Source organism: Protobothrops mucrosquamatus, unplaced genomic scaffold (assembly GCF_001527695.2).
Source record: "Protobothrops mucrosquamatus isolate PMUCROS unplaced genomic scaffold, P.Mucros_1.0 scaffold_152, whole genome shotgun sequence".
Lineage (NCBI taxonomy): Eukaryota > Metazoa > Chordata > Lepidosauria > Squamata > Viperidae > Protobothrops > Protobothrops mucrosquamatus.
The window spans coordinates 245,931-258,944 of NW_015386228.1; the positions used below are offsets into that span (position 1 = coordinate 245,931).

General features: G+C 39.0%; 1 protein-coding gene across 1 annotated transcript in view; it reads right to left on the reverse strand.

Moving 5' to 3' along the window:
• Positions 1-11,592, reverse strand: part of PCBP4 (poly(rC) binding protein 4) — a 57,947-nt gene extending 46,355 nt beyond the window's left edge. Inside the window, exon 1 of the mRNA XM_029284894.1 lies at positions 11,497-11,592. The gene's annotated coding sequence lies outside the window, so the exon portion shown is untranslated. The remainder of the gene's footprint in view (positions 1-11,496) is intronic.
• Positions 11,593-13,014: the final 1,422 nt, after the last annotated feature.

Below are 13,014 nucleotides of genomic sequence, written 5' to 3' on the forward strand. Positions count from 1 at the left end.
GTTATGCTCTCAGTCAGAGGAATTACTGACAACTAGCCTGTATTTATGAAGTTTTTTTCCTACATAACTGACTGTTACCAATAATCCCTTTCTCTAATTTCTGTTTCCCAGGAGAAATCAAACCTTTGTTAAATTTCATGATTATTGTATTAATACTTTATTTCAAAGAAAAACCTATGATTTAATTTTATTTTTTTTTAACACAGGATGAGAAATCCTCTATTTCAGATGATGTTTTGAGCCAAACCAAACCACCTTGAACAATTATTTCAAATATCATAATCAAAATGCTTTGCAATTTTTACATGTGTTGTTACTGTGTTACTATGTAAATTTGCACATATGGTTCCTTTCTTATCTTCAGATATCTGGATTTCTAATGTTGTTGGTAATGATATAAGTCATGATTAAATTTGATTACACTCCATTACTACGCAATTTTATTCAAAAACATTTTACACTGATTTGAGTGAGGCAGGCTGCTTAATATGGGGACTGTAGCTTTTGTGATAAAACTTGCCTGGACAGGGTCAAAGAGAAGCATGCTTGCTTACCAAATCAAGCCTCTTGTTTTGCAAAAAATGGTAAAAACAATCAAGTGAAGATTATGCTATTGCCCAGCAAAGGGATCATATCTAGTCAATGAATGTTTAAAAATTAAGCAGGACCAAAGGCAATAGCTTTGAATGAAAGATGCCAAGAAATCCTAGGGCTACAGTCTACTCTAGACCATGAAGTTGAAAGAAAACCACTTTATAGTACAATAAAGCTACAAAGGTGTGTCTGTGAAATCACCATGAGTCAAACTTGCCTTGGAAGATGACTTTATGCCCTCACTTGGAAGGATGAGAGATGCTGATCTTCTAGTGATAATATGGGCACATTCATACTCTTTGGTGTATATTCTCTGCAGCAATACAAAGAATGCTGCATTGTTTTTGTTTCCTATAACTCTGAAGTTTCCTAGTGGCCTCCCTAGAAAAACTATTGCCAATATAATTAATAACTGGTTACTGAAGTGTTTCTATTTTTTCAGCCAAAGCAATAACTAATGCTTTTAAATGTCACTGATCAGATGTATTGCAGTTTTCTATCGATATCAGCTAAGAAGCCCTGTATTGGCAATGGGAAAGGCTGCATGAATTCTTATGTATTAGGCTGCATGAATTCTTATGTATTAGGAAAAAAATGTACAATAAACTAACAACAGTATCGACTGTGAAAGTCAGTTGAACGATCTTCTGATTTCAACAATAGTTCATTAGCAACATTCATTTGAAGCAATTGCCCCTAATCACACCTTACCAACAAAATTAAAAAGTTTACATAACTGCAAATTTAACAGACTGGAATGCCATCTATAGATCACTTTCATGCTCAGTGCTTGATAATTTGTATTAAATTCTCTGCTGAAAGTTCTAATCAGATTCCTCAAGTAGTGATTCTAGATTGCCTTCCTAAAGTTCTTAAAGACTTATGATTAATATAAGAGGTATGATTGATATAAGATTGGAAAAAAAACCTTGCTTTTCAATGAAGTAGATGTATACCATCCTTCAGCTGCTGATAATAGTCTGAGCTGATGAAACATAAATAATTCATGGGAGAAGGATTGAACTTGACTTACTAGAATTTGTGACAAATCTCTTGCAGAATATATTCATCACTACCAGAGCTTCTATCAATAATTTAATAGTTAATTCTATAAAATCTTCTATGCTATTCCTTGAATAGAACAAATTTATCCTCATGCTTCTAATAAGGATGATTTGGGATGGGGGAAAAAGAGAAAGACCTGGAGATAAATAGTGTTTGTACTTGTTCCAAAAATGTAACATAATTTTAAAAATGGTTTTGGGATTGTAGATATTAATTTCTGAACGTCATAGAGGAATGATACTGTAAATAGCCAAAGACTAATTCAAATTTTACCTACTGAATGCTATTTGAATTTTTAATTATATGAGTTAAAAGGTTTAACCAATAAATACAATATCAACATGTTTTATATTTGTATGCCTTACCTCCATTATGCTTTTCTTTCTATATCCTTACCATAAACAAAACTAGATAGAAGGCAGCAGAACTGGGAGTGTTTGAAACAAACAGAATTTTTTTTAATTCAAATACTCTACCATGACTTCATAATCTCAATAATTTAATCTATCCAAAATAGTAGGTAGGTAGGTAGACAGACAGACAGATAGATAGATATACCCACTAGGAAACTATGGGAATTATTTCCTAAAGCTCTTTTTGAAAAGTTTCATGTTAATTCCACAAACCCTAAAGTCTGATATGCTATGAAAAAAGTAGAGTGGACTTTTAACATGGCATAAAATTCATGTGGCTATAGAGTGGTAAGACTGACAAAACTTCCAAACTGCATAGGACAAAATAGAGGGACCCAGGATCACACCTAGAAGCACCAACATTGTAATAGACACTTTTTTCCCCACCCATCAGTCTTCCTATCTCACGCATTTTTTTTATATAAGACAGAACCCCATCTTGCTGCAAAGTACTCCCCCCCCAACACACATCTAACATCACCTTTATTTACAAGATGCTTCTGAGCCTCACCATAAGCATGATCAGTGGCTTAGAAGTGGGCACAGCTGCCTAGAAAAAAGACAAAGATAAGCAGGGGTGGTAGAGAGCATCATGCAGGTGGAGGACTAGTTTCAGGTAGTATTCTAGTATTCTAGTGCAGACTAGTTTCAGGTAGTATTCTTGTAAATCAGTACTTTGTAAATGATTGGATTCTTCTATGGCAGCCATTTGGTGAGTAAGAAAGCTCCTAGTCATTATGAAATGTTCTCAAAATTCCAAATATACCCACCACCTCCAAATGTTTGGGAACATCTGGAATGTAATTTTAAGGGGATTTATTGTATTGAGCCTTTCTTGGCCTACTGCATAGCAAAGTAATACCAGAGTAGCACTAATTCTAGATCAGTTCTCAATAGGATCGAAACAATCCAGGGAACTGACAACTTCACTGAAGCATATAACTAAAAATAAGATGCATTCATTCCCTTATCTTGGGAACCATCCAAAATGCTATTATAAACTTTAGATGAGAATCTAAGTTGAGAATTAAACTTTAATATAGATAAAGGTATTATTTATTCTCTAAGTGAAAAAGATGCTGTATAAGACAATTCAATGAAATCAGCTGAAACAAAATTATATCATTATTACTTATCCACATAATTTCCCCTTATTCTGTAGGCTCCATAATACTTCATTTTCCATTAAGGATGTTCTTGTATATTTCTGTGCTTAGTACATGTTCATTGTAAAAGGACTTGCTTTCTATATTTTATTTACTCACAAGCCAATTGGCAGAGGGCATGTACTTTTCCAAAGTCACGCAATAAAAAATGTAACTCTTGCCAAGATAATACTTAACATTATCTCTGCAGATGGATTTCGGCTCTTGACCCATACCAAGCATTTACTATTATTAATGTGCAGCTAGAGATTTATACATTAGGGAACAAATACATTGACAAGAAAATAAGAGTAGAAATAATAGAGGCGGCTTAACTTTGTAAGCAGAGTTTATTTTGACTAAAGAATGTTGAGCTTTTGTATGTAAATGTACTATCATATGTTACTAAAGTATAATGTTACATTTCAAGCTGCTTCATATTTCTTATCCATGGGGTACTACATCTAGATTGGCTGATCACACACACTGACATGCCATTTGCATGGTTCAACATAGCAAAATACTTTTCCTGAGCAAGTAATCAATATAACTCCATACATGTGATTGAAACACAACCTCATTAAGCATTTAATCTCATTTATATCCTGATTCTTTGGTGACCATGGAGACCGGCTTAGTTCAGAAGTTTCAGCAGTAACGTCAATGCTATAAGGGTCAATTTAGATCCTAGACGTTTGTTCGCACAATCCAAGTAGTTATTTTTACCATGACAATGGATCTTGTGATTAAAAAAAACAAAGACCGCTCAGTGGATTACATAGGCATTTTACTGTCACTGTTACATTTCTGGCATAAAGTTACAGAAATGAAATTCAGAGGAGCAAATATGTGACTTGCTCACAGAAAGTAGAAAACTACAAAATGCAGCTTTAGCTCTGTTGCCAGCTGAACAAAATTTCAAAAACAAAGGGACAAGTGAAAAGTAAACAGCTACTCAGTTATGTGGAATAATAATGAACAAGCAGACATCTTAAAAACAAGAAAGAAACAGGGATACAGAACAACTTGGAACCAGAGGATTATCAGAAATGTTAAATGTTGAATTGAATTCACTCATGATCTCATCACTTTGTCAAAGAACTACAGTGTTCTTAAGGTTTTAGCCCCAAACATATATTTCTTACTGACTTGGCATTAAATCAGTGGAACTCGTTTTTGAATATATGTACTTAGACTGCATCAAACATGATCAATCTTAATGCACATTTTCATATTGTCATACTTTGGATGGCTCTGGCGATAGGAAGAAATGCCAACCCCCCACCTCTAGAAACTGAGGCAAAGTAAGCTTGTCTGAGAGGAAATCTCCTGCTGTGGCTATTGTTGATTTCACAGATGACAGGGAAAACAAAGATGCCACAGACAGTATAAGCAACCAGCAGCTTGAAAAGACAGCAGATGGTAAGAATGGCAATATTTGCCAATGGAAAGGATCATCAGCCCTCGCATCTTATTAGTGCCTGATCCATTGACAGCACTTTGGCTCCCAGGTCTCAGCCCAGCTCTCAAAAACCTCAGATTACCCTCAGAGGATAAGGAAGCATGAAGAGAAAACTGAATTTTATCCAGCTGCAGCCACAAACAGTTCAGGCTGTGGGCTGACAAAGTGCTACGGAACCTGCTAATTATTGCGCCAGAAGTCTCAAAAGATGAACTTTTCTTGTTTCTCTAGGAGGCCTAATCAAGTAAATTTTCTTAATTTGCAAGGTGGGTACCAGTGCATTAGTGACCTACGTAAAAAGCACATTAATATGAGACATAAGAAACAAACATTTAATCATAGGTAAGCTTAAAGTTGCTTCAAGTTCAGCTCAACTCCTGGTGACTTCATGGACATATCCACATCGTTCTCTTGGCAGTAATCAAGAAGTGGTTGGCTGCATTGCCTTCTTTCAGGGTGATTTTTTCAATTTTCCCAGGACTCAGGAATTCTCTGGGGGCCTCTCAACCAAGTACTAATCATACCAAATCCTTCCTAGCTTTTCAGCATAGACAAGATTAGCCAGGGGCTATCATTAGACAAAGTTAGAAATGTGATATTAATTTTTTCAAGATAGGCCTTGCCTGTCACATCAGATTAATATGTTTACGTTAGGCTTTCTAAAAATGCAAGGGTTCAATCACTATTCTTCTAATGTATCCTAGACATTTGTTGAGATTAGCAACATGAAGTTATGTAAATTCAACTCAACAAAAAACAAAACACCAGAGCAACCCATATGAAGAGCCAAGATCAAACATTATCCAATGGTCAGGATATATAGTGGAGGCTTACTGAAAACTCAGTATTGGCATAGGCTCATTAATTATTAATGAATGTCAATATGGATCACTGAAAAATATGAAAACACGAGTTCAGGTCCTAAAAAAGAGAATCACAATCTAATAGTTATATAACTTGATAAAGAGATTTGTTTTTAATTTGTACATTTGATTCTTTGGGTTGCTTGGGTGAATTAATTTATGGGGAGAGGCATTTGGGGTTTTATCTTCCTCATAACCCAAGCCACATGTCTTATTATTACACTACTTATCCTGAATCAAACTGTAACCTTAGTCCAGATATTAGTTAGAATCCACACCCATGTACAGAAATCGTGGAAACCATGTTTTTGGATATCCAAATGAATGAATGCAAGAGGCCTGGAAAAATAAAAGTTAGAAAGTTGTCTTAGTTAATTTCATTCTCTTGCATTTATTTATTGTACAAATAGGACAGCTTTTGTACCTCCTTTTCTTGTAAAAAAACAAGTTTTTTCCTATTAGCTAGGGTTACAATATTTCCCTAGCTACAATCTAATTTGTGAATATACTTTTTTCATTATATGTAGTTCTTAAATAATAAAACATTATTTAATGAAAATATTTCACATGTGGGCAAATAAATCTTCTTACCATATCTGGGACATTCCAACTGAAAATCAACAGGATGGAAGTAAGAATTCAGAGCTCTTCTTTTTGTTAAACACTAAACTTCTTTTTACTAGGGGGGGGGGGGTTTGTAATGAAGTGACAGCAAAACTTTAGATTTAGCTTTTCCTTAGCCTATCTGTCCTCTTGTGTTCTCTTTTGTGGCCTAATCTGAGAAAAAGCCAATCTTTGGCAGATAGGAGAGAAAATCCAATGTCAAATTGTTTCCCTCAAAAAAACAAAAAAAAGGATCAAGGATTCAATGAATCTTACACTAGTCTCTTCTCCTTGAGCCACAGAACTGTGACTTACATAGTTTTAAATTAAACTTACTAGTTTATGACTTTACAAAGAAAAGGCTCAATAGCTTAGCCCATTTTCCAGCAACTGGCTTGTAACATACTTTGTCAATCCAAGAAGTCTTCCAGACTGATGCAGGGTGTACTTTGAGACAATGGTGCAGCTGAATAATTTTGGCACTGGGCTTTAGATAACAATATCTATCTATCTATCTATCTATCTATCTATCTATCTATCTATCTATCTATCTATCTATCTATCTATCTATCTATCTATCTATCTATCTATCTATCTATCTAAAATTGGAATAAGCTAACACTGGGATATTAGGGGACCCTTTGACTGAATGGCACCTTGCAGTTCTCCCCACAAATTCTATTCTGAATGGCATCACATGAAGTCTGATATCAAACCCTTCTAGCACACATCATTATACCTGACTCAGTTATTACCTTTTCACAGCTACTTTTATAAGAAATACTCTTGAGCTACAGGAACCGGCTTGTGCACTGGACCATATGCAGCAATTGTGTATGGCAGTAATAATATTGCCAAGATACATTACTATACCTGTAGTACTCAGTACACATTAAATATCATTCACAAATGATATCCTTATTATTATGTATATCATATTATTCACATCCCAATATATGTGTATTCAATAAATATTACTTCATCTTTACATTCCCATAGGATTCCCAGGCCATTTTTAATTTCATACAAGGTTTCATAGCATTCGGGTAGCATGCTCCTGGCACTATTCCCATCTTTTTCCAAGACTGACGAGATTAGTTTATAGTTTTTGTGCTGGGTGTATAATTTGCACATACAGAATTTCAGGGTGAATAGATCTGCCACCTTTTGTTCTAAAAATAAATTAGACCTCGGGCATCATCTCTTCCAGTAGAAAGAAAGAAAGAGAGAGAGAGAGGTTGGTAGGTAGGTAGGTAGGTAGGTAGGCAGGCAGGCAGGCAGGCAGGTAGGTGTGGACAAAAAGTTCTACCATGCTTGGAAATTTCCCTTTTTAAAAAACAAAAATCACTCTAACAATGAATGTATAACCTTAACGCTGGCACTAGTGGACATTCAGGCTCTACAAAGTAAATTCAGAACTGAAGAAACATGGGCCCAGGCCTAGTAAAACCACAGGCAATATTCCAAAGGCCTATCCCAGTCTGGTCTGAAATATTGTAGGCAAATCTAACCTTACCCATAAACATTCTCGTAAGAAAAGCTTTCAAATAAAATTATTATTTTTTTTAAAAAAAACTCTCTCTGAAAGTATGTATTGACAAATTATGAATGTTTGCTTTAGACATTATTAAAGCTAAAAGTACCAATCAAAACAATGCCTAAAGTCTTTAGAGTTCCCCAATATATGGGAACGGATGCTGGAGAAAAAAAAGACGCTTCCTTAACAATCTGATATCTGAGACATGGGTTTCACTTTGCATTGTTGTAAAGAAGGCTCTGCATTATTTCTCATTCCTGACCTTGATTATCTGCAATTTGATTTATTGTTTCATTCTGTTCCCCTGAGAAAACTCAATTCCTCCCTGTTGCATGACATCATCAGTGTTGTCCTTCTTTAGCTCATCCTGCTACTTCTTTAGAGTATCCTTAATATATTAACTGTAAGAAACCTTCTTTGGAAGGCATAGAAATGAAACACAGAAGTATAATAGTTGGTCTAGCTTCATCATAATAAAACCAACATTAACTTTGCTAAAAGTTAATGTGGATTTTGTTATGATAAAGCTCAACTAACAATTTCTCACATCCAATCATTCCCAACTAGTTTCTTTTAAAGAATGAGTGCCTTTAATTCTTTCTACCCAGTAGAAAGAATCAAATATGAATGCGTCCACTGGAAAATATTCAGAAGAGGACTCTTTAAAAACAGTACCTCACCAGTTTGAAATTGGTATTAGCAGAACTTATTTTTATCACTGATGACAATAGAGGGACATGCTGCAGAGGTAAGACAGGATCTTTAGGCTTGATTCTAATCACACCCTAAAGCAATTAAAAATGATAAATCCTCATCATTTCGTGATTTTACTTTATCTTCCTAATAATGGCTAACCACTGATAACTTTCCTGAAATGCACAAAAATCACTGATTATATCCTGGCTTTTTACAAAGCCACTCTAAATAAGAACTCTTTTTCCATTTCCTACCAATGCAGCTGGAGAGCACAAAGAATAACATAGTTTTAATAAGCTGCCAATGGAAGCTTGCTTATGTGGGCAGCTTTCTCATTAATCTTCCCCCACTCACCCCCAGCTTTCACATGAGAGGGATCTCTTACTGGAGCACAAGAACAATTCCTGGTGTGTTTCCTGAATAGTGAAGAGGAGGAGAGGAGAAGCCCTTGGAAAAATGACCTCATTGCTGCTTTGAATATTGATGTGCAGTTCCCAAACTGCATGGACAGGGAAGGGTGGAGGATGTGTGGATCTTAACGAGACAAAGAGGCAAATGTTTGAGGAGAAAGAGGGAATTGGGATAATGTAATCAAGGCTGTAAAAGCACCAGAGGAGGATAAAAAATTCATTAGAACAGGGCTTTTACTGTAGAAGATGCCCTGCAGAATTCCGGAACAGAAGGCCTTATGGATGAGTTAGCTGGTCACATGAAATAGATTATTATCAGAAGGGTGGAAGGAGAAGGAGGAAGAGGCACCCTTAGGAGACAAAGTTCTTATTTACTTATTTAATGAGGTCAAGGGCTGTTTTTTAAAAAGAGAAAATTAGTTAGACAAAATTTTATAAAAGGTACAGTCCAGAGTTGCATGTAATTCTCCACCATTTTTTTGCTGAGCAGATGGGGCCAAAGATCTGTGACCCTTTTTTAGGGCAAGGGCAAGGGTTAAGGAGTGTCTTATGCCTTGCGGATATTCCAGGAATCCATTTCATGTGTTTAAACTCTTGGTCCTGCACTCAAAATGAGCTCCGTCCCAGTCTTTTTTGGATTGTGGCTCTTGACCTGCTGCATAAAAAGCCTGATGCGACCCTTCAAGCTACAGATCCCTAACTTGGGAGAAAAATTCTGGATGGGACTAAGATCCAACCTTTGTTTTTGGAGCTTTGTTCTTTGTATGGTTTCACTTTTCCAACATGAAAACATGTAAAACTTACACACAAACATGCGCTTCTGCCTTTTAGGAGAAAATGACATTTCAATAAGCAAAAGCTCACTTTCACTGAATTTCTTTAACAAATTGGCTTCCCCAGCCTTTCCTAAATTTGCGCTCTCCGGTTCTGTTGTTCTGGCTAGACATTCAGGCTGTTGGGAGGTACCACCTTGGGCAGAATTGATGTCTCTGTTTTTAAACATATCTGCTTGGAATTAAGACTATCAGGAATTTATTTTTAAGTAAGTTTGTTTAGGACCTCATATCATAACCTCCCCCACAATAATGGTCAGACAGCTTTGGAGAGACAAATGTCCTAGAGTGGTCATGTGATACAGTAGGCCATTTTGTATGATGATGGGTCATTGGTGGCCCTCTCCAGCATGGCTGATAATTGTGGGAGTTACATTCTTAATATATCAGGAGCACACCAGGTGCAAAGAATGTCACGTGCTGGTAAAAAGAGTTTATAGCCAAAAAATAAAGTACGGCGTACCCTTCTTGGCATCATTTTAACACAAGGCTGGCTGAAACAAAGTTCCCCTCCCTTGACCAAACCAGTACCATCTTCATCCTTCTTTTTGGTTATCATAATTGGTGCCCCCCCCTTAATAAAGAGGATGAGAAATGACTGGGAGAGGGCTGGCATTCTGTAGTGGAGGGGAACAAAAGGATGTGTGCAGAACAAATGCAATCTGCTGCCAAAGTGCGGGGGGGGGGGCAGGTGCTGGAAACAGAGGCTGTGTGACAAATGGAATGAGCTGGGTAGAGATTCATCACCCAAGCTGTCCCCAAGGGCCTCACCACAATAGCAATCTGAGCACAGAAATAGGCCATGCCAGTTCTAAGTTCAGGACAGGAAGGAAGATGAACAGGGTACAAATATAGGAATTGGGGGGGGGGTACGCGGGCAGGTGTAAGCAACCGTACGCTAACCGCACAGCCCTGAAGTTAGTTGAAAGGTGCTAACAACTCATCTGTGCCAGGAGACAATTTAAGAAGTTGGCCAGTGAAAGAAAGGAGGAACCACGCAGATAAAGCAGGACAGGAAGCTAATAAAATCAAAAGTGCCCAGGGAGGGGGCTGAAGGTCCTGACCCAGAAAATCCTGTGTTTGAGGGGACCATCCAGGAGGAAAACAAATGGAAAGAGCAGGTGCTGACCGTCAGCTGAGAACAGAGTGGCATAAGAAGGTTGAAAGATCCCCGAGCGGTAGCGAGGTTTGGTACATAGACCAGAGCTGGGAATTAAGATCAAGGCAGGATTGCCGAATTTGAGCTAGGGATCTTAGCCTTTTCTTGGATTCCAATCGCCTCAATTAACTCAATACTGAAGACGTGAGAAGTCTGCGACCGGTCAACTTGGCCCAAGTTCTGCAAAGACGCAGCGCCAGATGATGGCCGCTGGATTTACTAATTAGGGGTTCGGGGGATAAGCGATCTTCCCGGGCATCGGATTTTGAGACGCGCTGGATCCGAACACCGCAACGACTGAAGAACTAAGAGCGAGGTGTGGGATGGCGCGTCGCGGTATGCGTGCGTGTGGGGGAAACCGGGCATCAACAACTAGTCCACCCACTCCCAGTGCCGCAACACCGTACCCCGTCCTGACCGCTCCCTGTAGAAAACTTCTGTCCAAAACCGGCGCGGATACACACGGTTCAGCCAGATGGGAAGCCAAACTTTTTTCCTCCCCTTCCCTAGAATTCCCGCCGGCCGAGCCGCGCGCTTTCCTAGGGGCCGCGCGCTTTGCATGCGGCGGCAGGGAGCGAGCGACTCCTGCAGCTGCTAAAGTTGCTTTGGCGGCGACGGTGCCTGGGGTGCGCATGCTGCTCCGAGGTCGCTCCCCAAGACGCCCGGCTCCTTTAGCATCCCCAACTCCGACGCAGTTACTTCTCTCTCCCTCTTACCTTTGGGGTGTCTCCAGAAAGGTCCTTTGTGCCTCCTAGTCCCACATTGTTACCCGGAGAAGCGTCTGTAACAACTGGGAGTGACATCAGCCTGGAACAATGAAATCAAGCGCTTGACAGGCGAGGGAGGCGCAGGCCAAAGCCTCGGGACTATTTTGCCTCCCCTCCGCCCCCAGCGAGCTCGCCCAGCCTCCCTCCGTCCCTCCCTTGCTCGCTGGCTCCCTCCAGGATCCAATTACAGTGGATAAAGGAGACACTAAAGGAACAATGCACACTGGGTAAGACCATCTGCCAAGGACAGAGACATTACACCCCCCCTTCTCTCTCTCCCCCCCCCCCCGTTTGCAATGCAGATTGCCCTTCCTCTGTTGTAGTTTGAATTCTTTTCCTGGAAATTGGTGAGCGAGCGGGCATCGTTTGCCTGCTTTGCAGCCAGCCAGAGCAGGAGGTCGCGGAAGGCTGGCCCTCCTCGCGCGTGCAATACTCGATCTTCCCACTTTCGCTGGTTTTCCCTCAATTTGTTTATACGGAACCAGATGGATTTGGTTGCTTGCTGCCTATCAAAACAGAACGCTTGTGTTCTGCAATAAGAGTTGGAGGGAGAGTCACAGTTGAAGCTAGTTCCCTGGTGTAGAGTCGCTGTGCGGTTACCCGCGTTTTTTGTGGTGACTTGTGCATACCGTGCAATTATACCAGCAGGAAAAGTGAGTCAGTTTATCCTAAAGCAAGATAGGCTGAATCCTTTAAATGTGTGACTTTTGGGATTTATTACGATGTCTTTAGCATTTAATGCATTTTTCAACCATCCAGATCAAGAACTCTCCGCCAATACAGTATATCTCTTGGTTGTTTACATAGTTCGACCTGATTTCCTCCACATTGCTAAACTAGTACTCCCCCCACCTCCACAGTGTGGTTGGATTTATGAAGTCCTAGACATATTTGTGGGGAATTACGGTGATTGAATCCAAAACGGGGTGGGTGGGGAAGGCACTAAGTTGGGGAGAGGGTGCTGTATTAAGTCCTATGTACCTTTCAAGGAGCCGTAAGACTATTCATTTTACATTTGGAGGGAGGCGGGCTATAGCCCTTTTATTGTAATATATTTTCCATCTTTGTAGAATGCATTCAGGAAGATGGTAAAACTGTTCTTACACCCTGAGGGCCATTGCAGTCTTATATCAGAGAAAGTATCAGCACCATTAGCGCAGACTAGGTCCTTTGAACACTGTGTTCCTGGCAGTCCAGAGAAAAGCTATAGGTTGCCTTTAAAAAAACTCTGTGCCCTTCCCATGCTTCTGGTTATTTATAGGACGGCTGAACAGAAGAATGTTTTTTTAATATAATCAATAATAAGAAAAACAAGAAAAAGTGCTTAGAACAGTTCCAGAGATATTTTTGATGTTAGTGTAGAAAGAAAAATCTTCATCAGGGTCCAGTCCAAGCTGGGAATAAACAAAATGGAGACTGCTTTAGAAAGAAGGTTAGAGTTTATTGAAGAGCAGAGCCAGACAAGCA